Source organism: Linepithema humile, chromosome 4, assembly GCF_040581485.1.
Source record: "Linepithema humile isolate Giens D197 chromosome 4, Lhum_UNIL_v1.0, whole genome shotgun sequence".
In the NCBI taxonomy this organism is placed as follows: Eukaryota; Metazoa; Arthropoda; class Insecta; order Hymenoptera; family Formicidae; genus Linepithema; species Linepithema humile.
The window spans coordinates 25,072,992-25,100,934 of record NC_090131.1 but is presented as its reverse complement, the minus strand read 5'-3'; the positions used below and the strand labels follow the sequence as shown (position 1 = coordinate 25,100,934).

Here is a 27,943-nt window from a genome sequence, read left to right as displayed (position 1 = left end):
TTTTTGTAAAATATAAATTGTGATAAAATCGTTATTTTCGTTATTTGCGAAATGTAATAGTTACGCAAAACACATAGGCTATATTTCAACTATTTACGAAAAATTTAACCTGTTCTCATGATTAAATCTGCCTCTGATTCGATTTCGCGTGACTTCTCATGCAATTTTTCAAGATCGACTTTCAATCGGCGCATGACAAAGACTCTCATTGCAGTCACGACGATGCTAAAGTAGCGCGCGAGACCATTTAACGAGTGCGAGAACTTTAAATTGCTACATCTATCGACGAAAAGTTCCGGGACATTACCTAGACGCGGCCGGTATCTTTCCGTAACATTCATTCCGGCGGCATATATAAATTTCCTTCCGTATCTTTCCGTGAGATTTCTCGCTCTCTCGCGAAAGATCTCGATCCGGCATAAATTTCGCGCGCCTTCGATATTAGCGGTGGCCTGCCCGCTTTTCCTTTCTTCGTCTTTGGGAAAAGTCTGAGAAAAGTTTCTCCACGGCAGCATAAGTCGCGCGAAATTACACTTCGATAATTAATAATGGAAGTTGAGCGCGAAACTCTCGAAGTGCATCGACACGCGAAATACAATAAACGTACACGGCGAAAATCAATGTCGAGGTCTGCGGATGATTGACGCACGCCTTTGTGAGAATACCTCGCTATGAAACGCGCTTCCTAAGAGCGCAGATGCAAAGTATACCAGCGTGCATACGTACATCAATATATTTCAATATACTTCACGACCAAAGCTGTGCGCGCCCGAGAGAATTTCCGAGAGCATCTTCGTGTAAAATCACGAACTTGTCTTGTAAATTAACATAAAAGCACAAATCTTTTTTCTAATATATTCTTTATATAATATTTAATATATGCAATGTAATAATCGACCAAACCGTAAAATAACCAATATACTGTCTATCATAAAAAGAGATTTTATAGCATGGATTAATTACTATTTTTTATTTCATAATTAGCTGCATGTTCGGTGAATAATATTAGTTGCAACCTAATCCTTGATAAAATTAAATAATCGTATTTTTAAAATAATATATTGATCAACAGTAAAAAGTAACAAAAATCTAAGTTACGTTCAATTAGGTTGCTCCAATGAGAAATTATAACATATATTTGATTGAGAGTTTATACGTGGATTACTTGCGAACAGACAGCGAGTTTTTTTTTTAACTACAATTAAAATGTGCTAAACGTATTGTTGGAAATTTTTGACACGAGGGTTGCGAAACTGGAGGCAAGTCCCTTCGGATCTGCCTCCGGCTTTAATCCCGAACACAGAATAGATTCACTCCTTCCCTAGTGAACGTCGCTTATTTAATTTAAAGCGCAACTTCGGTGAAATGATGTGAAAGAAAGAAGCGGGGACCGATGGTATCCTGGCGAAAGTTCGCAGGCAGCCTAAATTGCGACTAAACGAGGATTTGAAAGGATTTGTCAGTTTTCAGCGGATCGTTGCTATGACGTTGCTCAACTTCCACGTCGATATAAAAATGCAATCAACTTTGTATTGGTAAATTTGCGGAATAAAACCAATCCATTATATCGTGGATTCCAAACGTTTTTTGCGTAATAAGTAATAAAGTAAAATATTGATCAGTTATATATAAATTGTTTTAATACAAAATTCAATATAACCGACGCATATATGTGGTCTTTCCGAAAAGAAATAACATTTTATTCATTAAATGCTATCATTATTTAATTCCGTTTGCAATAATTTTAGTTTTAAATTGCCTATGTTAATTTACGCCAATAGTTATTTAATAAAATACCGATTATTGCTTTCTGTTGTTATTATCGTAATAATCGAAACCGCGATAATGCTATCGACATTAATGACGATACTGGTGCTATTATTACCGCAGCTATAAGTTCATCGAGAAACGTATGCGATGCAAAACCGTAGCATAATTCGAGAGACTGTCTGATAACGGCAATTGTGCGTAACCGCAGAGGAAATTAACAAATAATTTAATTGGTATAATTATTTTCACAGTGGGTACGCGTTTTAATCAAACTCGAAGTCTCTATAATTATTCATTGCGCACGCAATTACGGTAGTTGTAAACGAGAACTTGCCGCGAGCTTATTTCATCTCAAAGTTCACTGGGAATACGATTGCAAAGTAGCGCAAATCGAGAAAGTGGCCGACGTTGACGTTAAGGCATCTACAGATGAAACGGCAGCGCGGCAGGCAAACGGGAAAAGCAATCGTCAGCTAACTTAAAGCCCTGGAAATGTTATTAACGACGTGCTCAATAGGCCGGTTGTTCATTTGTTCTACGAACCGCGAGTTCATCAGAGCGCATCCAAGCGCGGTCGCCGCACAAATCGATACGCGATCGTTTAAACCTGATCGAGTCGGTATAATCAGTGACTTTTCGAGGTCAACAAAAAAACACAAATATAATTGTCATAAATTGTTTAAATATACTTTTGAACTAAATACGGAAAATAATATTTATAAAAAAAACTCGGAAGATAAATCCGCACTAGTTTAAGAATCTTGAGCTCGAGGAAAATAATCTCGTCTTATTATCAACTTGCATGAAAGTTAATTAAAAGAATGTAATTAAATCGTGGAGGATAAAAGTTTTCACATAAAATGTGGTAATTATTAAGAAAAGCAAAGAATATTCCATTATCAAAATTTATTAACGTAAAATTTTTATACCGATAAGATATATATTTCATTATTTTTAACAAGCAGCAGTAAATTTAAAAAATAATCGAAAAGATGACAGAACAAAAATTTCTGTTAAGAAAATGTATAAGTATAAAATTACTTATTTTATATGCAAATAATAAAAAAGTACTTTCGGGTTTCTAATATTTGCATTGCATGATAATAGAAATTGCAGACAAAATAATGGGATTCAAAGGTAAACATTCTCAGATTCTTTATCGATTAATTACAACAAAGAGAAGAGTCCTGCGTCGTTAAAACTTACCGCCTAATGAATCGTAACAAAGCGAGAAACGGCACGTGAAAAAGATTAACGAAAACTTTAAGATGATTAGAGCCGCGCTAACGACGGCCTTTAATACGGCAGATGACAAAGCGCTTGATGCCGCGACCGAAATACATCGAGTGCAATCGCGAGTGCACCGAGGCGTGACAATTTATGTAGTAAACAGCGCATAATCATTGCACGATCGACTAGACTGAGTCGCAATCTCGAGGTGTAATTAAATCATCGAATATTACGGTGGCCGATGATTAAGCGACAAGTGGCGATAGTCGCCTCATTAGCGGTGTGCGGAGCGAAAGTATCTAACTTCGTATCTGAAAATTAATCTCACTTTGTGCAGGAGTAGGATTTAATCGTATAACAGATGAAGATTGCATGAAAGATTTGTGAAACTATAATAATTTCATAACGCGTATTGTAACGTCGCGTTCGTTCCAGTGTAGTTTAAATCGCGGACGCGCCAACAAATGGTGCCCTGGTTGCCAGTTTAATTAAATACAAAGCGCGCAGTTAGAACGACTAAAGGTATTATCATTACTCTCGTCGTTCTGTATCGTCGGAATTATCATCTTTACGAATTTAGCGCCGAACTTCCACTGTCCGATTTTCTCACGAAATATGCGACGGAATTTAATGCCCGCATAATTGTTATTGAACAAGTCGCATTATGTTGCAACGGACGACATAGTTCAGTAATTACAGTTTGCTCCACTTATGGACATTACTCTGTTGGTGAATTATTAAACGGCTTAGAAACACGTCCGCTGAACTTTCGCGTATCGTTAACATATCGTTGCATTCAAATATTGGCATGTCCAATTTCGTTTCGTGTACAACCGCAGCTAATTATCTCCAGAATATCTCGAATGACTGGCACAGTAATAATCAATCACCTGTCAATTAAATTGGAAATTAACATAGGAGCAATTATAAATAACCCAGCGTTTCGTATAGTGCTTTCACGGTTTCACGTAAAATGAGAATGCACAAAAATTCGCGCTATTTGACATTATTTTAGTAAGAAAGGGAGAAGAGAGAGCGTGTAAGATAATTAAAAAGCCGTTTAGATAAAAACATTAATATAACTGTTTATATGCAAATAATTTTTTAATAATATATTAAGTGTAAATAATATGGCCGGTAGATTGATTAACAAATATACAGTACATTACGTCGGAAGCGCTAAATAATTCTGTACGATAAATACGATATCTCATAAAATCACTACGCGTTCAGAATTTCAATAAATTATCCTGCTCTAAAATATAATCAAAATATATACAGTTATAATACAAATTAAATTGAATTTTTTAAATAAATTTGTACTTTTGTTAAAACAGTTAAAAACTAGTCAATGTTTAATAAATGTAATTAAAAGACGTATTTAAAAGTAATATCGCAATGATTATTGTCCGTACAAAGAATTGAAATACATTCATCAATATTCGCCTCACTTAATTCATTTTATTTGCTGGCTCCGAGTGTATCGAATTATTCTGCGCAGGAAGTTCATCCCTCTTGAGTTTCGAGCGCAAACTCTTTCGCAGACTTGATTCCACTTTCTGATCCACGCCCCCCCCCTTCCCCCCCTCTCTCTCTCTCTCTCTCGCTATTTCAAAATTATTCTCAAAACTTCACTTTGGAAAGAGGAAGTGCGTTTTCGTATTCCATGATAATCAAGTCTAACAATTAACGAGGTTTTCGCAATCGAGAAATCGAGATTTTCACGAGCGAGATCTATTTCGTGTGCCTTCACACTTCATCCCAAAAGCAATTCTGGTCGATCTGGTCGCGAGAGTTCTCTAAATCGTCCCCCTCCTCGCATTTCTCCAACTGACTATTTTAATCTTAGAATACAGAAATATTGCAAATAAAATGTCGTTAATACCATTGGACAGATATCAAATGAAATGTACGCAAAAATATTTTAAGTTCTGCAGTATAGATTTTGTTGCTTGGTTCTGCAGTTGGTTTTGTCGGTTAGTGTTTGAAGAGATTAAAATAATAATATAGCCATTTATTCATACAATTGTATAAATCATATTTTAATCCAACAGGTAGATTTTATAAAACCCAAAGGTATCGATGACAAGACGGAACGCTTGATTGACTTCCCTCAAAATTTGTTGGCGCACGAACTTCAATACGATCGATGAGAGCACATGCGTGTATGCTCTTAATTTACGTAAACTTGCTTGATTTCAGCGAGCTTCCATCTATTATAAGCACATCCCATTTCACTCCCCTGTCATCCCTACTTCTCAATTAGAGGACCTAATACCTGTAACACCCTTCATATAAGACCGAGGTAATGAAGGGCATGCTACTATGGCTACATCGGTTGTAATAGGCAGCTATCACTTGTTGCGTTAATTAACACGTCAGACTCTTCATTCACTTTTTATCTCGCATGCGCAGGAATATACATATTCGATAAAACGGCAATAAAATATATTATTTGAGCGTACGGATATGTGTACAAGATATAAAGAGAGATATATTTGAAATCGTTTCCGTCTCTTGAAGAGAAACATCTTCGTGCATCGCAATAAAACAGACTCAATATGTGGGAAGATAAAATAAATTTCACATATAAGAGAATATAAATATTCGTGGCTGCGCGCACGTATGTATAAAAATATATGCGTGCCTTCCAATAAAAACCAATCGTCTATTTACTGCGGAAGCGAACGCTATTCTGCCGTATCGCTGCGTCCGTAGATCTTTCCGGAATTTTCACAGATACGCAGCACGATCCCAGGATTTCGCCCCGTGACCTTTCCGCGTTTCCGCAGCACTCCCGGCAATAGATCTCCGCCCACGCGATCCTCGCCACCTGGATCTTCTTTATCCTTCGTTAACCATATTATAAAGCGAGCAGAAATTCGCTTGCCTTCGTGCAATTACCAGTTCGTCGCCTAAAGTGCCCGTTCGTTTAACCGCCTTTTCCTTTCCGTCACCCCCTCGCCTCTTCAGAGTCATTTTATTGAAATGTTCTTGCGAAGTAGGCGTGCGCTCTCTAACTTCGAGATCCGGGGATACTTATTAAGAATCATAGCCCGTTGAAGTCTATAACGAAGCGAATTCCGGCTAAGTAAGTAAATACAGATATAACCGGATGTACATATCTCCGAGCAAACGAAGAGAGTTGACGGTACGAAACAAGATAAATACCCACGGCACGAAAGGATATTTACTCGTAACGAGCTTCAAGTCCCGTGATTTCTGCAAGTCTGCATTTATCCCCCATCCCGATAGCGGTGTAATGGTATGACGTAGCGTGAAAGCAATTTTCCCGAAAACCAGTCTACCTTATTGAATTCAGTAAAGAGGGTATTGTCGATTCCTCCGTTACCTATTCTTATCTGATTAACACCCTGTTATTTTCTCTTGCAAAAGCGCGTAATTTTATTCATCCATAAAATAAATTTGCATACAATGTTATATATATATATATATATATATATATATATATTTATATGGTTTTACATTATTTTATTTGATATAAAATATTGTGTGCGCTACTTCATAAACATTTTAACATACTACTAGTATTATATTATCTTTTTGAAAATACAAAACAGCAAAATAAAACATTAAATTTAATTAACAAGAGTAATGCGGTACAATATTACATTTGTATAACGAAAGGAAAAGGAAAATTAAATGCCGCGTATTTTAAATTTTCATTTTCTAGAAAGTTCTAACGAGTTTTTACGCTTTTCAGTATTTTAATCAGACGATAAGAGTCTGCAGAGGAACGCGAAAGGTTAGATTACAATATGGAAAGTGATTAAAAATAGTTTGAGTCGCTGTGTGGCTTTCAAGAAGACAGCCTGAATGAAATACGAAAGTATTCAGTTTTCCACATTACGTGCCGTATCAATGATATAAAATAAAAAAAATTTAATTTTTTACAAAATTATTCCTTCCATATTAATTACACGCTACATTTTCCCGCATAATAAACTCAGAGTTGGCCGCGTACTCCTCATCTATTTTCAATTCATTATCATAGAATATCTAACCAAAGTTATCGTAATTTATATCGTTCATGTTATACCAAGAGCAGTAGAGCTTTATATTAACCGCTATTACCATAAAATAGCTACTTTGTAAGTACGGGAAAAAGTTTTGACGAAAAATATGCGACTTTGTTAACAGCTTTTGCGTACAGTGATAAACAAAAAATAATTTATTCTGCATGCAAAACTTTATTGTCCTGTCTGTATTTATCACAGATACTGCTAATAGCCTCCACTGATATAGTTTCAGCAGAAAATCCTTCATAAACCGGAAGATTTAAACGAACGTTTTAATTGAATTTAATTCAGTTTAAAAAAATCCAGAAACGTACTTAATTTAAATAAAAAGAAACGAAAACAAGTCACATTTGGCACATTTTGATTTATCAAACTCTGTCCCCTAGAATAACAAACGGATAAATAACTTCCTTGTTGGGGTTGCTGCGTAACGAATGACGGTCTGTAGAATCACAGGCGATTCTCGGTAACGAGCGGCGACGAGAATTGTCGACGGAATAGAAACCACCAGGCGTTCTACCTAGATGTATATAATCCATACTGCGATAACTGTGATCCGCCCACAAGCCATTCACGCACGCCCCGGTGATTTTTTCACGAGCTATAGGGGAGGTATAGAGAAGAAAGTTTTACGATCAAATGTGCACGGCGAACGAGTAGTGCGGAGCGGGCGGGTCGTCCCGTTGCCGTATAGCCTACGGCAGCTTCTAATCTACCTTCGACAAACTAAGTTACTGGTTTCCTTCTTGTGGAGGATTGTGGCAGAGGGAACGGTTGCGTCCAAGTTTTCGCACGAAATCCACCCGGATGATTCCCGCGGGCAGATTTTTCTTATCCCCGATGAACTACCGCGTGACGGTACGACGGAAGAATTGCGCAACTCGCAATAACGAATTTTCCGTGGCAAATTAACGTCGCTGGTAATTTTTTTGTTTTTATTTTTACGGTGAACATAATTAATGTTGTACTGAAATACAAATAATATTATATCAAGAAGTTGGAAGAATAATATTGATGACAATATTGTAACAAGCGCGATAAATTTATGTAATTTGCATCATGACACGTTAATTTTTAACGATCACTTAACAACCACTTTATCGCTCCGTGCAGCTGCCAGTATCATGTTGCTTATAATAACGCCGATCAAAAATTAACAAAACAAGGTTTTATTAATTTTTTATACGTTGAAAGTTAATTTGCTAAAAAAAGAACATTTTATTTTCAATATGCAATAAATTATAATCAGATTTTTCCTAACTTTATTTTATAGGATATCAATTTCAGTTTCATCAAAAAGTCCAAAATATTTCACGTTCAAAGCATCATAGAATAACACTTTAAAGTTACACGACACACAAATTTCCCTTATTCTTTTCAAATGTATCTTGTAAAATTTTCACCCGCAAACGATAAACGATATCGATAAATCTATATTCTGTGTGTGCATCTGAACATAACTTTCATCTTAAATGCAAATATTATTTTTCTCTCACAGTGCACACAAAGCGAAAACAGTGTAGTCGAAAAGGACACCGATCGAGCTCGGTGACAATCGATCTTTCGGTCGTCCGCAATATTTAACAACGAGCCGCAGTATTTAATTTTCGCTTTCTGTCACCGCTCTACTTTAATTATCATCCACCGCGATCTACTTCTGTTTTTTTACACTCGCGTCCTTTGATAAACACCAACACAATTACTTTTCCACGATATATAGTTAAATAAACTTTCAAAATAATGAGTACATCGCGCGTTGAGTTCACACTGCAGCATTACAAATAATAAACGAGAGTATTCATGTCGATAACCATTTTTATTCTTCCTTTTATTTTTCTACTGCGTACCAATATTTACTGCGTTTCATATTTGTCTTCCAGATTGATTCTCCTACGCTGTTTCTATCGATTATTGTTGATGAATATTCATTCAATAAATATCAATCGCTCGCAATTGTTTTTTCAATATCACTTTATACCGATACATAGACAAAGCTGCAAAAGTTTTTTCTTTAAGTAGCTCCGATAAATATTCAGTAGTGTAATCGTTACGCTAGTCAGACTGATATAGCCGCGTATTTTAAAAATATAATTTTAATTGTAACATACACTGTTAAACATGTACTATATATTTTCTCGATAAAAAAAAGAAGATTAAAAAATTAAATCTCTTTGATTTATATAATATGATAATAATTAAATATCTATCTCAAAGTTTATTATAATATATTATTTAAATGTTATTTAATAAATGCAAATATTTTTATCTATATATATTATACTGTAATAAATATAAATACTGTATACATTATCTTTGATTATATCTGGTTATATCTTTGATGTTGTGTGCAAATATGAATTTATTAAATCATATATGTTTTTATTAAATTTTATTATTAAATTTTATTATATATGTTTTTATTAAATTTTATTTTAGTTCTATGTATAAGATCACGTATTTTTCACGTCATTGTACAAAACGATCAGTCGTAAGACCTTAAAAAATACGATCAGCGAAGAATTTAGGGCACTATATACCAGACGTTTGAGAAGAACATAATTCAACGCACTTCTTTTTAGCGTCGTATGTCGTCCCTACGCGTAGTACATGCAATGTTGCTTCTTTTTCGCTCCGTGTCCCCAAATTGTTTCTGGCGTTCTAAAAATGTGTAATATATTACAAAAGTAGATTGTCCCCACGGAACTGATAAATAAGATGGAAATATGCAATCGCCTCTGTGCCCGCGTTTCTCCGTCGCGATTCGAAACGAGATTCAAAGAAAAGTTTTTTCGCAATGCCGACGTGTCTTCGTCTTTTTCTCGCGCCCTGAATAAAACACCAGATTTCCAACATGTCATGAGAAAATCATGACTAAAATAATTTATGAAATTACTTAATGTTTTATAGCCGCATTATATCTTCGCAAATGGAGCATCGTCAACTCAAATAACTAAACTTGGAAAAAATTCGAAAAATAAATTTACTCTTAGCGATGTTTAGCGATGGATAAATCTTGCAAAGAAAAATTCAGCTGGTACGCTTATAAAAAAAATTGATGTTTGCAGAAACTATTCTAAATATTCGCAATAGTTAAAACTTTAATAGCAAATTAGAGTAAAATTTTGATGTAAAAGTTTAAGTTATTAATAAGCTGTAAAAAGAAGATAAGTATTAATCGATACATTAATTTTTGTTAATTTAAGTAAAAAAACGCCAAATCTGAGAAAATATGCAATTTGCATATTTTACAATTTATAGTTTATGTAATGTAACAACCAACAATCGCGTGCATTCCACACTATCAATTCCACAATTTGCAAACTTTTAGTGATCTTAAAATATAAGAAAAATATATTACTATATTATAATCTGAAATTTTAAGAATACAACCATCTTGAACCCAGATCAATTTCACCGGCTATTTTAATACCATCGGTCTCTCCCCTTCTCACCCGTGCGATGCCCATTTCCGTTTAATGTTCCCTCGTGATCCTGCTCTGCATGCGGCAACCCCTGTCTTTCCACCCCGTACATGCTCTTTCATCTGCCTATCAAATGAAGGAAATTGCGCATAGTGGGAAAATATTTGTTCTGCGACGTGATATGTATATCCATAGAGATATACTAGTCAAACGATAATAATTCACGCTGAATACGCGAACGGGAAATTATTCGGGCGTCGCCCTGTCAATCTTAACGCGGATTAGAATATCCGCGAGAAAGCATTTAATCGCAGTTCATCTTTGTTATTAAGATTCACGTGTGCAAGTTTTGCGGGCTGCATTTTCGTGACGAGGGAAATACGTCGATTATAAAAGAAGTGCCTGTAAAAACGAGAGATTCAAGAATACGCTGAATTGAGTATGATATCTTCTTAATAAAAATTTAAACAGAAATCACCGTCCTTTGCCATTTTAAAACTTTTAACATTGAATAGCTTAATAATAAAGTTAAATTCTTACAAAAATAAAATACGTGCAAAATTAACTTAAATTAAATATTTATCCTTTTTTACATTGATATCTACCAAGATAATATTTAATATTAAATAATCGTATAATTAATTCTCTATTTTAAAGGAAGATCAAATTCGTTAGAAAGAAAGCTATTAACTCTTATTCTGGGATACTCCACAAATATCAAATTCGAACAGCAGTTCAGACTAGAATTTCGAGTTAAGAAAAATAAAATATAACATTTTCTAACTTTAGTAAAACTTTATTTATGGCAAATCTTTTATTTTTAATTGTTCAAAGTTAAAAATCAACTTTTATCTTTGCATTTCTATAGCAAATAGAATTCGTAGATGAAAGAAACTCCCGAAACGTTGCAACGTGCATCGTGACGATTACGTGTGTGCAAAACTTGCGCTTTTTCCCATCGCGTAGAAAAGGCGCGCAATAAAACCGAAAGAACTTGCCCGACGTATCGCGTAACTCGTAATCCTCTGAAAGCATTCGCCCGCCGCACCCCGACGGCGTCGACGATTTCGCCAGTAAGTGTAAGGCCAATGAAGAAACAATGATGACACGCGAGCGCCGCAACTCTATGGAGATTAACGGATATAAAACGAAAAACGTCGGGCAATAAAGGCGTGGGCTTCAAAAGATCACTGACGAACTCTGCTTATCATTCCGCGGCTGTAAGCTTGAGATCGAAACGAATAGAGAAGCAAGAGAACGAACTTCTCACAAAACTAGACCAACGAAGTAATATCGGCTGCTGAACTTACTGAACCATCATGGCAATGGATACTTTTTATTCTTCATCATAAAGCTGTGCGCGGTATCGAACGAAAAGTACAATCATATTTTCCATTATATTTGATAAAGTTATATATATAATCCTCCCGTTTCACAAGTTCCATATTTTCTAAATCCGAAATTTAATTTGCGTTTAATTGAAAAGCTATTGTTCTCTCCAAAATTGTACAGCTGCTGTTTTCACAATTTCAATCAATTGATTCTAGAAAGTATAAGAATAGAACAAATTGCGTATTTTCATCTTAATATTTCAGTTTCATTATATATTATAAATTTCTAATCAATATTCTAGATTTGATGGAAATTTAAACATTTTAATTTAAAGTTAACTGCATTAATAACTGCACTTTGCTGCTTCTCATTGAAAGTTGAAAGACTATTAAAAGATTTTTAATGAAACGCTCTTTTTTTAAAAATGTTCGCAACATTTTCATTTTTTTTTCTGTGGCATAATATGCAAAGAAGAGGTGTATTAAAAAAACGGCAAACAAGAGAAGCATGCCGAGGTCGCAGCAACGCGGCATCAGTAATTAAGAGTTATATTGGCCGCAGTGATCAATAACGAGGGTAATCGTCTAGGATAAAAATTCAACATTACTCGGAATATTTTCTTATATGCACAAGTGGTTACCCGCCGATATGCAAATTAGCAATCTCTGCAAAATCCAGTTGGACTATGCAAAACAAATTTGATTTTAATCCTTTAGAGTAATAAATATAACGGTACTAAATATGGCCGCTTGCTGTTACCGAATCGATGATTTATATTAATTTTCCGGCAGCTATATAAATTATTTGTTCTGGTTCGTAATTTCAGAAAAGCCGGAACTACAATGAATAAATTTCGTTTTCAACTTCACACAACAGAACATATCCACTAATTAGCGGATAATCTCCATTCAGCAAAGTCATGAATAAAGTTCGTTCATTACATTGTTAATTGCTCATTTATTATGAACCAATGAAATACAGATGTAGCTTCTAAAAAAATGGAAAATCTCATAGCTGTCAATTTGCTGAATAATTACATCGATATGTCATAGACCATCGGTGCGATTAGCGAATAATCAAATTGATATACGCCGCGGACAGTCACTAATGAACGTATTATTAATGTAATACGTCCATTTTCCTAAATCGCAGATTCAAAGAGCGATATTTCTGCTCTTCACAAGCCGCTCCGAGCTATTCAAACTTCCTCCGGTAAATCAACGCGGCAATTAGCATGCCATTCGAAGATTCATCGATATTCACGATGGCCGTCGTAATTCGTCATTCGATACAGTCGAGATCGCGCGAAATAGACGTCGAGATATTGCCGCGCCCAAGCACAATAACGGAGAGAGATCGCGCCTACAAACGCGCTCGTTAATCATCCCTGACGTTTGCGCCTCCGTGAGATTCTTTCTTTCTCTTTTTTTTTTCCTTTCATCGCACTTCGCGTTCGGGAGAATGACTGTTGTTTCCAGCGTAAAAACTCGTAGGTTTTTCTGAGAACGCACTCAAGCCGTACTTACATCTTCCTCGAGTTTGTTTTGACCGTTGCAATAAAGCCGCGAGCCACTTTACAGAAGCGGAGAAAATAGATTCGAGAGAAGAGAGAGAGAGACGCGCGCGCGGGTCCCAATCCGACATACTCCGCACTTCACGGAGCAAACATATGCTGAGTGTTTCGTAAAGTTCACGCGATCAAACTTCAGATATTCTCTGAATTTATCAAGCAATCCGCAAAAGAAGAAGTTTTGCGCAAGCCTTATAAAACGCGCAATATATTTCTAGTTTCTCATCTTCCTTGTCAGATCAGACCATTACTCCGCAAAAATTGCACTGGATAATTTCTCATAAATTTTTCAGATTTTAATTAATAATTAAGAGTTGACCGTGTAATAATTTGGTGTGAATCAGACTTTAAATAAATTTTTCTCACTATTTAAACTTTTTAATCCATTGTTAACTTAAACTTTTTTGCAATTTAGAAACTTTCTATTGTATTTTAGCATTTTTGCTAAAAGTTTCACTCTATTGTTACCTCTGCCATTCACATGTTGAATTTTGCGCACAGATGTTCGTGATCATATTAAAAAGAAAGAGAGTAAGGAAAAATAATGAAAGAAACACAGGACAGATGTCATTGTTACTTGTATGACAGTAATTACACTTATCCCCAGTTACTTTCCGGCCGGCGCAATAAAGTCGTGCTTGTGTTTTGCAAAGAGATATATTTATAAATGGTATATAAATGAAACTTGTGTCCTCTGACTTACGACGTTAATTTTTCAATTTGTCAAAATTGCGGACGCTAAAAACTATGTAGCAATTATCAAACGTTGATTAAAGTAAAAATATATAATTAGCGATATTTTCCTACAGAAGTTGAAATAATGATAATAATATTTAAAAAATGCAATATTTACTTTGTCTAATTCTTATCTTCGACTTGAGTAAAAATAAATCCATGCGAAAATTAATAGCGAGAACTGCCTTAACTATTCCGATGCTGATTATATAGCATAAAAAAAGAAAATTCAGTAGTGTTTAACAGTAAAAAAAATATTGTATCTAACAGTTTTTACGATGAAACATAAAATTTATAGGACCCAGTTCTGCTTTTAGTAGCGCTTATTTCTCCAACGACAAATACTCGCGAAACATTTTCATCGTGGTCCCATGGCGGGACTTACTTCCGTCCTCAAGTAGCCTGCAGTCACCGCAATAAGACCGTGTTTGAGTTTTCAAGAAGATAAATTCAGAAAGTCTAGGAGTAAAAGTAATCCTTTTAGACATTTTATCACGCAAATCGTAGAAAAAATGTAGACTTAAACTCTCTTTACTTTTCGCTTAGTATTACGAAGGAAAAATTAGTCCTTCAATGTAACATTTTCACACTTCACACTTAAACGTGATTCAAGCTACTAAAAAACATAATAAACTCTAATATCAATACAAAATCGTTTATGTTATTTATACTGCAAGATTTACAATCGTGAAGTGAGTACGAAATTTCGAAAATTAATAAATCTAAAATTGTACGCTAAAATCCGCGCAAAAGTCGGTAATGCATATTTATCATGAAATCCAATTCGGATTAAATAAAATATTCTTATTTTTGTAAAGATGTAACTGCGAAATTGAAAACTGTACGTAAAGGCATTTTTCAAAAGAAGACAAGCTGATCGGCAAGTAGTAATGAATACGATAGAGTCAGACATCGTGCGCGCGTTTATTCACTATCTTTACCTAATTGTACCGAAGTGTTATTAATCTCTTGGCATCCTCCAAACTATTTCGTCTTGTTGCAAGCTGTAGGACTACCTCGTTCATTTAGAACGATAGCACGATTTGGTAACACTTATGTCACTTGAAAATCTCTTGTATCAAACTTTTCGCGCTGTATCCCGATCCCGGAATCATCAGTCAATTTTGCAATTGTTTATACTTTCATTGCGACATTCAGTCGCATCATCCGTTCGCGAAATTTCCTCTCGGAAGACCGGCGAGTTTACGTCGGCGCGCTCGTTCCCGAGAAAATTTCCTCCCGAAATTCGGGACGCGTTTGCGATTCGCGAAAAATATGTTCGGCGAATTTGCAAATCATGCTCGCTCGCATATAATGTCGATCTTTGCGAGAAAGAGGGAGAGATAGAATGAGAGAGAAAGAGAAAAAAAAAAGAGACGGAACCGGGGGAGTCCCGAAGGATGAGCGAGAGAAGCGAGAGAGAATCGTACCGGACGCGTCGCGAGTGACGAGCGCACTGAGGATCCGGGCGTCCCGTGCGACTGCAGCCGCATGCGCGATGCAGAAAGCAGGTATATCTCCGGCTCCCAATTGTCCCGCTCGGTCTCGGCCGGCGGATCTTTCGCACATCGCGCAGATTTCAGGATAAGCATGAGAAGCGCGTGGTCATGTGCTAAGAACAGATCTGTTCAAGTTCATCGTGCGGAAAGGCTCTTTACCCGACACGATGTTGCAACCGATACATTGTCATTCTTCTTCGCACTCAATGTACGCGTATATATTCGCAATATTTATAACTCACGTGGATACACGTGATCTATGAACGGAATTTCAGCATCTATTTTCAGCCTTCTCTTTTTTTGTACTTATTGTTATCGAAGCGAATGCTTTCTCCTTTGTGTGGAGAAGAAAGCGTTTAAACTCGTGGGTGTAATCTTAAATAGGCTTAGAAGATTCCGCATTTAACGCGAAGCGGATGAATAAATCGAGGCGACAGCTAGAAAAAGGGACTACAAGGGACTGAAACTGTATTTTGAATGATACGTCTAAGGGCTTTATTCTTTGTATCAAATAGATATAAACTGTCAATACTATTGGCAGTTTTAGTGGAGAACTCGTTCGCCTTTTATGCATCGAATCTTTCATGTTCGATAAATATGTTTATCGAAAACTAGATTATGAGACATTTCCTCAAAAAACAAGTTTGTTCAAGGAAAAAACTTACAAAAGTATCAAATGGTATAAATGCCTCTGGAAATAAGATATAAATCATTTTAAACAAGTTTTATGATTCACTTAATATATAAAATTTATAACTTTTCTCTCGCTGAAAAGAATTTATGTATAATTTTATTTATTTAAATTTTATAATAGTATAAAGAATTAGTTTTATACCTACTCTTTGATACTTTATATCACAAACTACAATCGTTATAAAAATATTTTATCTTAATTGTATATGTGTTCGCAGTATTCCTAAATATTATTTATTTTATATAAATTTATAGAAATACTTTATATTGATGATGCATTTAATAATCAGAAACAATTAGGATTGATGTTTTTTTATCTGTCAATATTTTATACTTGAAATTCGCCAGACTCACTTACTGTCATGCTTTGTACTCTGCACACATGTACACGCTTAGATATTGGTAACATTATTTTCATATTTCCCAGCTGCGCCTCGCCGATAAAAGGACGGAACGGAGTTTGCTACTTTTCCGTGAACCGCCCCCGAGAAAATGTCTCTGGCCAGCCACGAGGAAGATCCGGCTCGAGTCAGCCGAACTGTTTGCAAACCGCATCGGAGCGATAAGGGTTATTGATATAGAAAATTATTCTGGATAGGTAGCATTCTAAGCTGGCACGTGTTGCCGTCAACTATCACCACTGTTGTCTTCAGTTTTGAGAATAAATTATTATATTTGTGCATGTAAGTACACAAATAATTAAATGTATTATATACCAAATGTATCGAAGAAATTATCCCTCTATAAAATATTCTTTTGTAAATCCGATATATCATATACGACAACTTAATAGAGTTGCAGTTGATTAACAGATGTAGCGTTTTGCAAACATAAAATTAAATGTTTGTTAATATCAATTTTGTTGTCCGGTTTTCGTATTTTAAAATAAATTCCTTTTTTCCAAAATGATCAAACATCTATCAATATATTTTGTACGATTTAAATTAAATTATTATCTCGAAATACGATAAATATTAATATTTTGTGAAAAGTACTTATTAATCACATGATATAAAATATGAAATAAATCTGACGTTGCGAGGGACATTCGAATAAGATTTAAATCGAAATGCTGTGAACAAGGAAAAAGCTCCTGATTCATTCGCGCGTGCGTTTAAAATCGAAATAATGAATCCGACCGAGCGCTTGTATTTTTCGATTTTCATATGTAATTCGGCAATCATCGGGCAGCGAGATTTTCAAATCGCCCGGTTTTCTCTCCGGACCTCAATCCTGCGTATATTTCGACATACGGGCATTCGCGTCCGTGAACACCCAATATATGTAATATAATATTCGCGATTCACTGTATATCCGCGCATCGCTGAGATAGAAGAGTTCTCTGAATTTTTATTTGGTCGCGCTGAATGAAATTCCGACGAATCCGCCTACATCGGAATATTTCGTGCAAATCGCAGTTCGTATGTTTCCACGTATGACATTAACCATGTCTGTGACATTAAACGCCCACAATGTGTCACATTCATCGTGCTCATCCAACGGTAATTACAAACGATTACAATTTGCATTATAAAAAAGCACGTTGAAGGCGGCCTTGTAAAATATACATATATATCAGATTATGCATGCATGCACACGACACATTGCGATGTAAATGTATACAATTATTCGTGGACAAACTCCGTTCTATACAATAATTATTCTTTTCTTCCATTTATGCATTCTTATACATTGTTTGACAAAAAAAAAGAAGCAACGTGCTCCAGTAAAATAATTCTAGATCGAAAAATTTAGCATGTAAATATCTTATAGTTTGTAACAAAGAGAGATATTTTTATACAAATATGTGATTCTTGATATTGTCATTACATTATCTCTCAACATAATACATGCAAAGTATTAATGGGAAAACTTGGTTTGAGGTGCATTGATTTCTTTCTTGTCAAACAGTGTCTTTATAAAATTATAAGCAACTAATAAAAAAAAAGAAAAGATATGATGTTCTCTGTCAATCTAATGTAGCTGCAATATGCGTAATCTGCTTCGTTTAATATAGCGAGTTAAAGTTCACGTGACTGCAGCGCTCCAAAAGTTCGGAGATTCTCGGTTTATTACACATTCGGACCTCATCAAAATCAGAGTTAGACTCTATTATGTGCTCAAACTATTTCCATGCAGAAGTGTCCCTCTTAAACCATATTCGTGTTCACGAATGTAGTAACGCCGACTAAGCTTAGATTGCCACGTACACGCGCGTCGCTGCGAGAAAGGAGGTATTCAGAGACTAACAAACAAAACTTCACGTGTGACCGCGACACCGAATGCTATTGCAATATATTGCGATCCGCTCGGCCAAAGTTCACACAAGCAAAGGTCGGTGGACAGTGCACCACTCTGGTACATCGGAAACGGAATCATGCAAGGGAAACGAGTCGATCAAGTTTGGGGATTTCTTGGATAATAGAAGATTTTGTTTATTTTGCAATTATAGATCTGATAAATGGCGAAGACGAAGTTAATTCAGCGAAATAACACTTCCGCCTTATTTCCCGCAATATTTTCTGACTTGCGTAAAAAAAGCCTTGCTACTCTGATTTGTTACAAAATAATTCTAAAATTATCCTAATACAGAAATAATAATCCATCAGAGAACAGCCTTTTCAAGTTTTCTTCGCGACTTCGAGAAAAATAGCGTGGTAAATTAACAATTATTAATTAAAAAATAATAAAAATTTTATGTTACTTATTTTCAAAAGCCATGTTTCTTATCAAACATTCCCTTTTCTCTCTCCTTCCTCGCTCATCCTCGTTTTTAATTAAAATAAAATTAGGGCACGTTGAAACATTAAATCGAAGTTTTCCGTCCACATTCGCAAAGGACTACGCATTTTCAAGATGTTTAAACGAATGCTGACGGATTGCGCAATGGCAATAAGCGCAGAGTTTGCAGAGCTATGGTGCTTAGATATCGGTCCGGGTCGAGTGTCAATTAGGACTTCAAGGATTGCCAGCACAGAGTGTAGTTAGAGCAAACGTCGGCCACAAAGTGCGGTCTTAACTCGCGCGGTATTCTGTTAATATTTATGTTGCACACTTGTATGTAGGTCGTGGTGCATAACGTTGATAGATCCGTCGAGCTGGTGTGAAGAGACAAGAAAGAGAGAGAGAGTGTGTGTGCGAGTGAGTGAATGAAAGAGAGAGAGAGAGAGAGAGAGAGAGAGAGAAAGGGAGAGAGGGAGAGAGAGAGAGAGGAAGGGGCAAAAAGAGCCGCGAGAGATTTTAGGGAAAAATGAACTTCAGAGTCAACAGAGAGAATGCAGAGATCGATGCGCTTGAATACGCGCATTAAAAAAAAGACGCTACACGCCGTCGAGCACTGCGGCAATGTTATTATGCACCACCAAATATTTCATGCTTATGCGCGATATTATCCTTGCGTGTTGGAATTATGGAGCGCGCCTTGATACTTACAATTAAACACGCCGCGCGGAATAATGCCGCAGCGGTTCATTATCTTTTATCTACATTTTGCGTTACATGTTAAATCAAATGTCGCACTTAAGTCACACGGTTAAGTTAAATAAGCACTTAAATTAAAGGTCGATGAATACATTCTATTTTTATCACAACAATGAGTAAAATTACCTTTCATTAGAAAGTTAAATTTCACGGCTCTTTTCATTCAATGAATCGTGCTTTACTATATTTTCACGCCACATTGATACATTTTTCCGTAAAAGTGGATGTAATTTATTACTTTTGTGTAACAATAGTTGATTTTTCACGGGTATTAGCGCAATGTATTTAATGATCACGTACCGTAACTATTCAGATATCGCGATTATACCTCGGGTGTCTTTTGTCATTTTCCGCATGCCACGTAACATCGAAGCTCGGCACATGACAAAAGCGGATGAAGCACCGCAGTTATGTGCGTAATTCCGTTAATTACATGACTTGGCCATAACAATTACGATCGTCGATCGTTGCGATGAAATTAGAGCGACCTTAGAAAAGCATCTATCGAAGTACACAATAAAGCATTATATCTCAATACAAGTATCATAATAAAAATATTAACTATGCTGAATCTAGCAATTGTCAAATTGTCATCATATATATATATATATATAGATTAATCTTAAAAAATAATTTTTCGAGATCATAACTTCTCGTAAACGGAAAAAAATATTATTGAAAAGTCTATTTTTTTTCATTTCGAGAATAAAAAAAATTAATAAAATATTTAATATGAAATCTCTCTGGTTATATATTGTATCGTAACGTTTTGTTATAGCTCCATAAAAATAAACATTTATGCCGCACTGTAATTCTATACAAAAATATGATATATATAAAAATTTTATTATCTTATACGCAATTCAATTAAAATTTCTTTATTCGCGCAGTCCTTGGTTTATATCATTACAATTTTTTAGAAAAATTATTCTATTCAAATACTTTTTTAGTCAGTGTTCTAAAAATCATTGAATAGTTTTCTCTTTAATTTCTATTGACTTTTTGGAGCAAGCTATGAAAGACATCCGGGAAGGAAAGCTTATACTTTGACACGGTTGAATAATTTTCCGATCTGCGGAAGGCAAAGGTCAGAAATAAACGACGAAATTACTGGAAGTCGAAATGCCATGGTTCAGCAAGGAAATCCACGACGGTCAGTATTTTTCCGAGACGACTATACGAACGGCTCCCTTCTGTCTGGCGGCAAAAATTCGGACAACCAAAAATCGTGTTCATTTGTGTCCGCACAATCGTTGGAATCACTCGCTAGATCGTTCGCGTCTGTTACACTAGCAGTGAAATACTACACATGAGATCTCTGTAGAAAGAAAAGCAACCGCTCGATGTTACATGTCGCACTGCAAACGATGCGTGTGGCACCGAGCAAACTATCGAAGTAAAACTTTACGAATTTGTTCCAGTTTCGCATAAAAATTTCCACAGTGTATTTTCCTAGACGTGTAGCAAAAAAATTAGATCATGAAAATATTGTTCTGAGAATTTTGAAACTGGAAAACCAATTTCTGTAATCATAAAAAATTTGTGAAAAAAGCACAGAATTTTCCGAGGTAGTTTGCAGCCGACGTTTCTCTAGCAATAATTCGATTGGAAATTATCTATTATTTTATAATTTCTCGCAATTTTAAAAAATTTTTAACGTCGTGTTTTTTGCATTTTTACATTTTGCAAAAGATGAAATGTGTTTGAAATCAATCAAAAAATAAAGATTATTTGTTCATCTCTATCTATCTCTACCTATCCTTCAAAGCATAAATGCTAATAAACAACAGAAAGATCGATCACGAACGGAAGTTTTTATTTCGGCTAAACGTCAACATTATATTCCTAAAAATACTATACCATCTGCACTTCATTCACGACAAACAAAAGATTGGACATGCGTAACCTCGATTGTTTGCACTGTTATATATACACATAGACGGTATTATTTTTATATTTCCCCGCATGTGATGAAAAATCGGAGCGACAGCGGATGTTGTGATACGGATGTCAAAAATGATTAACGAGAAAAATATAAGTCCGACACTGAACGGAAAAGCATGCGCGTGTATTTTCACATGTAAATACATTTCACATAATAAAACATGTATATTTATTTTACTATTTCGTGACATTTAAAAGCGCATTTGCATTAATTCGGTAAAAAGTACATGAAAATACACACTAATAAATATTTAAAAACCCGGATTTATTTTTCGCACGATTTCCCACAATTGTTTACGATTCATGAACAGTTTGAGGCAAAAGATTCGCGATCGCCTCGTGTAATCCTCCCTTTTTTGCCCCTCATTCGATTTATTTACGCCCTTAATCGACCTAGATAGTCGTCCCCCATTATTGCAAGAATTTCCAAAATTTTCCGAGCGAGAGCCAAATTCGAACTTTCAATCCCGGACATGCATGCGAACGCTCTGGCGCCGCCGGTGTGCATGCGATGCAACACAGCGCGCGACATTATTCGCGTGCATTACACGGAACGTGAAGTTCAAACGTGCTCTCACGTGCTCCGAAAGGTCTGCAGTTTCCGTGGAATCGAACGAACCGACGATTGGAGATATCGTGTCGGGAACGACACCGTCGGGCCACCGCAGTTGTTACCGCGTAAAATGACGTTCGTACCTCGAGAACTTCTCTTGCGGCAAACTCGCAGTCCATGATCGGCGTAGCAAGATGAGGTCGGAATGTAAGAGTTTCACGTATCCCGTTTCCCAACGCGTTGAGCAATAACCCCGTTCCTATCTCTGATTCCTCGTTGTAATATTGGTAGCTGTGGGCGGTTGTTATAATCCCCCGCTTATGTTGCGTCGCATGCGCGGATCACAGAGGTTTGCAGGTGTGGATTGAAAGCGGTTATTATTAGCAAAGTACCTAAATATATGTCGAAATATTGTAACGATGATCATTAAATGGATATTATTTCTAAATTGATCCTAGCAGGCCTAATAGCCTTTTAAACCTTTATTTTATTCATAGATTCTTTGAATAAACCTGGAATTAGAAGCCTCCAAAATCGATTTTTCTTTAATAAACGTCTTTAATAAGCTTTTGAAATATATGCGATTAAAAATAAATAATTTTGTCAAATTAAATTTTACGAACAAAAATGGATGATTCTTATTAAAAAATAAGAAAATGTAGATTTCTTACTTAATTCATATTTTAATTTTAAACATAATTTTAATATATAATATTTATCTATATTTTATTCCTGGAAGTGACTCCAATATAATTTTTACAATTTGCTAAACAGACTTTGCAGCTAAACGGAGAATTCGAAAATTGTAAGTGACAATAATTATGATAATATAACTGGTCTGACAGAAGAACAAGAACAATCGAAAAATGTAGATCCTGTGCATTAATAAGAATGATAATGAAAGATAGAAGTTTTTAAAGTAGATAGCGACAAATGTAAAAGAACGAGAGGAGAAAAGAGCAGAAGAAATAAAAGGCAAAACGACGAAAGATAAAAGATAGAAAAGAAATATTTGTAACAAAATTATATCATTAATAATCAATTTAAATACAAGGCTATTAAAGCATGAGCTAGTTATTGTTGCTCGTTTATTTCGTTTGATTAATTACAGACGCTAATAACAACGCATGAAATTAAAGCAGTATTCTTCTTGCTTCAATTTCATGCGTCGTTATTAGCGTTTAGTTTTTAAATAATATTAATTGTAACTGTAACACTGAAGATGGCCATATCCCATAAGCCGAAACGCCTGTACACTAATTAATCAAATGAAATAAACGAGCAACAATAACTAGCTCATGCTTTAATAGCCTTGTATTTAAATTGATTATTGATTAATAATTGAGAGCAGAGAATATAATCTCATTAAAATTATATAAATTCCAATTTTAGAACATTAATTTGCAAGATTATTCTCCTCTGTTATAGTTTCACATTATGAATTTATTTTATCGCGAAAAATATTAATATTTTATAAATTTTGTTTACTTAGTTTATTAATCTTTGCAAACTTGTGATTGAACATTTCGTGAAAACACGCTGTATTATTAGATCATTAAGACGCTTGTGGGTTGCTTAATATCAGAGCAAAATCCAGCGACATCATGCCGAGGCACATCTTCCAGCTAGAACCACTCTTCCCACGACGCCTCCTCGACGACGGAGTGCCAATTTGGGACACGGCCATTAAACCTCTCGCGGAAAAAGCACGAGTGTAGTCCAACGAAAAGTAAAAGACGAGAACGCGGTTAATCGCGGCTCGCGCGCTCGATCGACCGCCGCACGATTGATTAATTGATATTGGAGTGAGGACTCGTACGAGAGACACCTCGGTCGAAAAGCTCAGTAATTCGCGTGTTCTCTCCGCAAAGTCAGCCATTTAGAAGAACTGTGCTCTTGGAAAACTGGCCTTGTGCGTGTCGATTCTTTCCTGCTTTAAGAAAATTGTAATGACTTAAAGCTTTGCGCGAGAGAAATTAAAGCGGTCAAAGAGGTGACGTTGAATTTATCAATGGTTCGAAATGATGTATATTCTATTTGCTTTAACACACAAGCACGCGCAAGTTGTTTGTTCAAACGAGATTATAAAATCGCCAAGATATTAACTTCACAACGAGAAATTGCGAAACAATATTACCGCGCATTATATGTGATGATAAACGCATGATGATATAAACGGTGCCTATATCCCGCGGTAACATTTTTATTCAGACAGAAAATATTTCTTCAGCTACCTCTGACAACATAATTCAACGCTTTCGGCAAGCACTTAAGGTCGATTTTAAAGTTAAAGCGAGAGGAGATATTTCCCTATCGCGCGCATGTCACTTTTCGACGGCTTCGTTTCTTCATCTCATGCTTAATCTTCCATCTATGTAAAATCCGCTTTCACATGTCGACACGTGATGTTGCGGCGTAATTAAAACCGTTTGTACAACTTTACTCGAGATTTTTTCTCGCTGAAAATAATATTTTCGCTAACATTCTGCATATTCTCTCGCGCTTGCTGCATCATTTATTCGAGCAATGTAAGTATTTTTCCAGCGAGTAATTTTAGAAGGATTTTAAATCCTTTGAAAATTGTATAGCGATAAGGGAAAGAAGATAAATAGCGCGCGATGTAATAATAGAATTGAAGATTGCAAAAAATTGAATGTACTGTCAAATGTTACGGAAACGATCAAACGAGTGCAAGCAAAATATTTTAGAATCGAAAAGTTCTCCGTAAAAGCGGCACACGAGTAGTGATGGCATTTTGAAAGAGACACTTTTGAGAATTTGTTAGCCTGGTTATATTTTTAAAAAGAAGATGTAATGTGCACACTAAAAAGAACATTTGTTAGTAGTTAATTTGATAATAGAGCGCGCCTTTTATATCTTTCATTTTTCCTCTCTCTTAAACTTCGAATCGCCCGAAGATATGTAAGATTAAAATGATGAGAGTTTCATATAAAATTTATACTTCGTCTACGACGCATCCTCGTGCGAAACTTGGGTGTCGTAATATATAAAAAATGTAATTTTATGCCCCCGTACGCAATACATGTATATATTAATGCAGGACCGCGTATGAACAAAGTATTTAAAGAAAAGCGACAACACGCAGAGTCCGGAAAAGAACGATCATAAGCCGCGACAGTTTACCGCGCAAAAAGTAAAAGGCAGTTAATAAGTTAATAAGATCTGCAGCAGAAGTCTTTCTCATCAACTCTCGCGTACCGAACTTTCGGCAAATATTTGAAGGGTGCATCACAAATATACTTCGGCTGTCCGCTAATATGGCGCCCTCATTTTCCTCTCGACTTACTTAAGTTGCAATTTACTTGCCGTTTGAAGTATCTCGAGTAGCTGCGGTAAAGTACATCGGGAAGTTTTTTCACAGATATTTCGATGTTTAATATTTAATTACATATGCGGCAGCGCCGCGTCAATAAAATCGTGTAAATAAAATTACGATCCCCGTCGCGCTAAAGATGTTTGACATTTTCAAATTTCAATATTTTAATATTAAATTTATGTTTTAATTGGTACGAAAGTGGGACAGATAATGTTTATCGGGAATTTACGTTACTTTTCTCTTTGCAATAATCTAACTGAGTGTCGCGACACGCCCGGATATATTCTTGGCGACAAATAAGAAGAATACGAAAGAAACGAGTAAGAGAGACCTCGCGACGACGTACGTGCGCCGGAGAGAAATTGAGACGGTCTTTCATCTCAGAATCGCATATTTGAATAGGTGGGAGAGCCATGATACGCTCGTTCATCTTCATGAACGCGAGGTGATAGCAGTTTCATCCTGCATGCCCGCCACGTGGAGGAACTATTTGCAAATGACGCGTAAAATTAATACGGATATGAAATGCGAGATAATTATAGCGTGCGACTGCGACTGAACGCAGTCGTGAGATATTGTTCCTCTCTAATTATCTTATAAAAGTTTACTGTCGGCTGTATATCGTGCCGATGCTTGGAATCGTTGCTCGTGTTTTTCGTACTTATCGTTCATGTCGAGTGATGTTTTATCTTAAAGAATCATGTTCTATTTGTGAGAGGAAAAGAGAGTGTAATCTATAAAAGTTGTATTAGTGTTTTGGGTGCAAAGTCAAGTTTTGACACACGCTGCAATCTAACACTCGTAAATGTCAAAGACACGTTCCCTTGGGCGCAAATTATTGAAACTTTACGGTCCGCGGAAGACGTCGGATTGACGGAGGGTAAGTTTCGCCTCCGCAGAAGAAAAGAAGAGCGCGGACGTGTGTGCGAAACTGCTCGATCTTCGTGTCGGGACTGACAGATCGAGGAGGGATATGCGCGACGCACTTTTCCGTAAAAAAAAGAAAAAGAGTAATAAGCGGGGGGGGGGGGGTCGAAGGCCAGAATCGGAAGGAGAAGTTACAACGTTATTGGGGATGAAAAATAACAAGTGCAGCGCCCTTGATTCCCGCGGGTGACATCCGCGGCGAAGATCCCACGAAAGCTAATACCGTTTTTCGCGGTTGATCTTCAACCTATCTCGCCCGTGTCAGAGATCACCGCGACCGGACTGCTTTGAACGATCGCGCGATGATCGATGATTCCGCCTTTACTACCCATGAAGCACGATTTAACGGTTCGTAGAGACGGGATGATATAAACGACCCTGGGGAGGATCACGGCTCATCCACGCGCACTAAACGCAAATTTATCCACGAGCGTTTCCCAGAACGGCGTAAGAAATTTCCTGCCGGCCGGGGAATCTCTATCGATTATGAATTTACCCTACTTGAAATCACGCTCCCACGTTTCCACACTCTGTGAACTGGATTAAATTTCCTCCTGTTTTATACTGTAAATTCGGAAACTTTTTCTACGCTTGAACCGTCGTTTTTATTCAGCAAGCGTTTTTCAAGATTTCAAACAGATTTATTTTCCTAGATAATAGACCGACTATAAGAAAAATATTTGAACGACGGAAGATACATAAATGGAATGAAATACAGTTCAAATGTTTGCGTGGGCCGCTGTACATGTATTTGCACGAAGCGCAGAAAAAGCACTTTTTGTATTTCTCTCATCATCGATATTCCTAGAAAACGGTAATTACAATCGCAATTCTATGTTCGATGGAAAATATAATTCCAAGGATGCAGATTTCAAAGAATATAATATTGACAGGCACGCAATTTATAACAAGCAAAGTAACGTCCGTAATTCGAATGCTTCTCTTTTCTCCCTTTTCTTATAATCGCCAATCATTCCGCAAGCGCGGAACGCTCTTTATTCCGCGGCTCGCGAACTTCTGTAAGTAATTTAATTACTGCCTATTCGCGCTCGTCGGCGTGTAAAGAAACACAATTGCGCGCATATGTATATGCACACCTACGCGGAATGCGCAATCGAGGGAAGCGAGAGGGGGAAGAATTTACATTTGTATTTGCGAAATGCCGGATGCAATTTGGCCATTGACAAATATTGACATTCACGCGACGTTACGCGGCGAATCCGCGTGCGCGGCTCTCTATCTCGAGTGTGCAATTGGGTGGATTGAATCGCGCAATCTTGTGCGTGAGTCCTTCCGCGCGCGGTCACTCAAAACGCATCCGGCGCAATTCCACGAATTGTTACGTGAGCAATGTACACGCACAACGGTCGCTTAGGCCCGCGCCGCCGAGATTGAAAAGTGCCGATTCAAT

The 27,943-nt window shown here is 36.3% G+C and overlaps 1 protein-coding gene across 5 annotated transcripts in view; it reads right to left on the bottom strand.

The window, feature by feature from the left end:
* Oamb (Octopamine receptor in mushroom bodies) overlaps positions 1–27,943 on the bottom strand; it is a 115,017-nt gene that overhangs the window by 20,122 nt on the left and 66,952 nt on the right. The window contains exon 1 of one of the 5 annotated variants that reach the window (XM_012367656.2): positions 15,041–15,547. The exons of the other annotated variants lie outside the window; for them this stretch is intronic. The gene's annotated coding sequence lies outside the window, so the exon portion shown is untranslated. Of the gene's footprint in view, positions 1–15,040; positions 15,548–27,943 lie in introns of those variants that run through there. 5 annotated transcript variants of the gene reach the window in all.